The 5,000-nt window shown below is 50.8% G+C and overlaps 1 non-coding gene across 1 annotated transcript in view; it reads left to right on the top strand.

The window, feature by feature from the left end:
* Nucleotides 1-4,024: 4,024 nt before the first annotated feature.
* LOC126443851 (small subunit ribosomal RNA) overlaps nucleotides 4,025-5,000 on the top strand; it is a 1,909-nt gene continuing 933 nt past the window's right edge. Inside the window, exon 1 of the ribosomal RNA XR_007582227.1 lies at nucleotides 4,025-5,000. This exon is cut by the window's right edge and continues 933 nt beyond it. This is a non-coding gene — a ribosomal RNA (small subunit ribosomal RNA).

Here is a 5,000-nt window from a genome sequence, read left to right as displayed (position 1 = left end):
GCATGCACTTACGATAATCACTATCAACGAACCTGCCGCCCCCTCCCCCCCCAAAATACACCTTTCCCTACAACGTGTACCTTAACCTAAGCTATATTGTACCTTAACCTAAGCGATATTGTACCTTAACCTAAGGTATATCGTACCTTAACCTAACCTACATTGCGCCTTCACCTAACCTACGTTGTACCTTAACCTAACCTACGTTGTACCTTAACCTAACCTACGTTGTACCTTAACCTAACCTACGTTGTACCTTAACCTAACCTACGTTGTACCTTAACCTAACCTACGTTGTACCTTAACCTAACCTACGTTGTACCTTAACCTAACCTACGTTGTACCTTAACCTAACCTACGTTGTACCTTAACCTAACCTACGTTGTGCCTTAACCTAACCTACGTTGTGCCTTAACCTAACCTACGTTGTGCCTTAACCTAACCTACGTTGTGCCTTAACCTAACCTATGTTGTGCCTTAACCTAACCTATGTTGTGCCTTAACCTAACCTATGTTGTGCCTTAACCTAACCTATGTTGTGCCTTAACCTAACCTATGTTGTGCCTTAACCTAACCTATGTTGTGCCTTAACCTAACCTATGTTGTGCCTTAACCTAACCTACGTTGTGCCTTAACCTAACCTACGTTGTGCCTTAACCTAACCTACGTTGTGCCTTAACCTAACCTACGTTGTGCCTTAACCTAACCTACGTTGTGCCTTAACCTAACCTACGTTGTGCCTTAACCTAACCTACGTTGTGCCTTAACCTAACCTACGTTGTGCCTTAACCTAACCTACGTTGTGCCTTAACCTAACCTACGTTGTGCCTTAACCTAACCTACGTTGTGCCTTAACCTAACCTACGTTGTGCCTTAACCTAACCTACGTTGTGCCTTAACCTAACCTACGTTGTGCCTTAACCTAACCTACGTTGTGCCTTAACCTAACCTACGTTGTGCCTTAACCTAACCTACGTTGTGCCTTAACCTAACCTACGTTGTGCCTTAACCTAACCTACGTTGTGCCTTAACCTAACCTACGTTGTGCCTTAACCTAACCTACGTTGTGCCTTAACCTAACCTACGTTGTGCCTTAACCTAACCTACGTTGTGCCTTAACCTAACCTACGTTGTGCCTTAACCTAACCTACGTTGTGCCTTAACCTAACCTACGTTGTGCCTTAACCTAACCTACGTTGTGCCTTAACCTAACCTACGTTGTGCCTTAACCTAACCTACGTTGTGCCTTAACCTAACCTATGTTGTGCCTTAACCTAACCTATGTTGTGCCTTAACCTAACCTATGTTGTGCCTTAACCTAACCTATGTTGTGCCTTAACCTAACCTATGTTGTGCCTTAACCTAACCTATGTTGTGCCTTAACCTAACCTATGTTGTGCCTTAACCTAACCTATGTTGTGCCTTAACCTAACCTATGTTGTGCCTTAACCTAACCTATGTTGTGCCTTAACCTAACCTACGTTGTGCCTTAACCTAACCCATATTGTACCTTAACCTAACCCATATTGTACCTTAACCTAACCCATATTGTACCTTAACCTAACCCATATTGTACCTTAACCTAACCCATATTGTACCTTAACGTAACCTAATTTGTGCCTTAACGTAACCTAATTTGTGCCTTAACGTAACCTAATTTGTGCCTTAACGTAACCTAATTTGTGCCTTAACGTAACCTAATTTGTGCCTTAACGTAACCTAATTTGTGCCTTAACGTAACCTAATTTGTGCCTTAACGTAACCTAATTTGTGCCTTAACGTAACCTAATTTGTGCCTTAACGTAACCTAATTTGTGCCTTAACGTAACCTAATTTGTGCCTTAACGTAACCTAATTTGTGCCTTAACGTAACCTAATTTGTGCCTTAACGTAACCTAATTTGTGCCTTAACGTAACCTAATTTGTGCCTTAACGTAACCTAATTTGTGCCTTAACGTAACCTAATTTGTGCCTTAACGTAACCTAATTTGTGCCTTAACGTAACCTAATTTGTGCCTTAACGTAACCTAATTTGTGCCTTAACGTAACCTAATTTGTGCCTTAACGTAACCCATGTTGTGCCTTAACGTAACCCATGTTGTGCCTTAACGTAACCCAATTTGTGCCTTAACGTAACCCATGTTGTGCCTTAACCTAACCTATATTGTGCCTCAACCTAACCTATATTGCGCCTTAACCTGACGCACGTTGTCGCTGAACCTGCTCTGTAATTGTTATGCAACTCGTTAAATTAGTGTAGTGTTGCCTAACCGCAACCCTCGCAATATAGTTCGCTATTCGCACTGCCCGGTCCCCTGTGTATCGCGTCATGTTAAACACCTTGCAGGTGTTGCTGACTTTCCACATGCTCCTGCTATACACTGTAATGTGGATAGCAGCAGGACGTACATGCCCCCCCCCCTTCCCCCCTGCCTTCGCAAGCTGGTCGTTGAGAAGTTTGCATGTTCAATGCCCTTCGCATGCCGACGTACTCAGCCTACGTTGTGGTACGGCCTGTCACCTGTCCGCCGATGTACGCAAAACCCACAAACTGTACTGCACATTGGTCCGTATGTACTGAATGATACATCGTGGCACATGTGTGACCGTACGACGACTGCGCCTAGCAACGGCAGACCATACAGTCCAAATATTGTGCACGCAGCTACGTGTCGTCTCCCTATAAGAGCTGGATTGCAGTGTGGTACGCCATTCAGACGTGTGGGAGGAACGGACGCCCTGGATGGCGATCAGCATGAGCAGTCTGTTGATGTAGTGGAGCGTGTATTCGGACGTAGTCGTCTCTTCTCACACACCGTGATAGCATGTTGCACCGCGTTCCACATCTGCGACATCCTGCAGAGGCCGGCTGACAGTCGTTCGCGCAATGGACACCGCATACGTACGGGGGCTACCTTCCACGTGTTCTCGAGGCGTGCACATGTTGTTGCGTCTATGTGGGCAGACGTAGTGTGTTGTGACACCTGACACAGGCATGCAATACTCGTTGCAAATGGCGATGGACGTCTACGTTTGCTGGTGACGTTACGCAAATGAACAACAGGTAACCCGTTGTGGTGCGGTTGTTCTCGCTAGAGGTGAATCAGTGTTGGCGACGATCGGTCGAGCTATTAACCGGTTGTTTCAGGGATACCCACCATGCCCACGAACGTGAAACGGGACCCACCATGCCCACGAACGCGAAAGGGGATCTGGGTGTGAGGCGATACGCGGCGGTGGCTGGGTGGGACCGTCCCCGGCCGGTGAGGGGGGGCCGCCCGGCGTGCTGGCAGCGCGGTGCGTGGGCGCACGCGCTACAGCCGGCTGGTGGGGGCGGCCAGTGGCAGGCGCGCCGGCCGACGGACGCGGCAGGCGGCGCAGCTGCGCGCCGGCGCCCCCTGCTCGCGGCGCCTTGCGGCCAAAGTAGGTCCTCGCGGGCCCGGTGCGAAGCGCGGTGGCCATCTGCAGTGTGCTGGTCCGATTGAGGACTGTGTGCGCTGAGGATGCGCCGCCGCCCGGCGCTCGGCGCCGCGACGCCGTCTGCTGCTCGGTCGCCCCAGCGGTTCTCGCAGGTGGTTTGTATCGCAGCTGTGCGGACGTGTTGGCGCGTGCGCTGTGCTGGGAGAGTTCGCTTCGGCACCCAAGTGGGGCTTTTGTCCTTCTGTGGCGCTGGCGTTGGAGCTGCCGGTCACCGTAGGTGGCGCGTGTTGTCTCCCGCCGGCAATGCCACGACAGCACGCTCCCGGGCCTCTGTCGGCAGCGGCAAGCTCAGTTGGGAGCACGGGTGGTCGCACCTAAAGCGTCTACTCGCCTAACTCCGGGCGACTGCGCCTCTCTCGAACCCGACCAAGTACTTAGGACGGCGCTGCGCGCCGCCGGGACCTGAGAGGGTTTCGAGGTGTGTTGTGCAGGGGAGCTCAGCCTCCTCCTGTTTGCAGAATAATTGAGCGGACGCTTGCGTGTTCGCGCGGGCCCCCGGGACACACTCCCGGGCGGCCGGCTGCTCAGCTCTAGTTGACGCAGCTCCCTGGTTGATCCTGCCAGTAGTCATATGCTTGTCTCAAAGATTAAGCCATGCATGTCTCAGTACAAGCCGCATTAAGGTGAAACCGCGAATGGCTCATTAAATCAGTTATGGTTCCTTAGATCGTACCCACGTTACTTGGATAACTGTGGTAATTCTAGAGCTAATACATGCAAACAGAGTCCCGACCAGAGATGGAAGGGACGCTTTTATTAGATCAAAACCAATCGGTCGGCTCGTCCGGTCCGTTTGCCTTGGTGACTCTGAATAACTTTGGGCTGATCGCACGGTCCTCGTACCGGCGACGCATCTTTCAAATGTCTGCCTTATCAACTGTCGATGGTAGGTTCTGCGCCTACCATGGTTGTAACGGGTAACGGGGAATCAGGGTTCGATTCCGGAGAGGGAGCCTGAGAAACGGCTACCACATCCAAGGAAGGCAGCAGGCGCGCAAATTACCCACTCCCGGCACGGGGAGGTAGTGACGAAAAATAACGATACGGGACTCATCCGAGGCCCCGTAATCGGAATGAGTACACTTTAAATCCTTTAACGAGTATCTATTGGAGGGCAAGTCTGGTGCCAGCAGCCGCGGTAATTCCAGCTCCAATAGCGTATATTAAAGTTGTTGCGGTTAAAAAGCTCGTAGTTGGATTTGTGTCCCACGCTGTTGGTTCACCGCCCGTCGGTGTTTAACTGGCATGTATCGTGGGACGTCCTGCCGGTGGGGCGAGCCGAAGGCGTGCGACCGCCTCGTGCGTGCTCGTGCGTCCCGAGGCGGACCCCGTTGAAATCCTACCAGGGTGCTCTTTATTGAGTGTCTCGGTGGGCCGGCACGTTTACTTTGAACAAATTAGAGTGCTTAAAGCAGGCAAGCCCGCCTGAATACTGTGTGCATGGAATAATGGAATAGGACCTCGGTTCTATTTTGTTGGTTTTCGGAACCCGAGGTAATGATTAATAGGGACAGGCGGGG

This window comes from Schistocerca serialis, unplaced genomic scaffold, assembly GCF_023864345.2.
Source record: "Schistocerca serialis cubense isolate TAMUIC-IGC-003099 unplaced genomic scaffold, iqSchSeri2.2 HiC_scaffold_197, whole genome shotgun sequence".
NCBI lineage: Eukaryota > Metazoa > Arthropoda > Insecta > Orthoptera > Acrididae > Schistocerca > Schistocerca serialis.
This window is presented reverse-complemented; position numbering and strand designations above follow the sequence as displayed.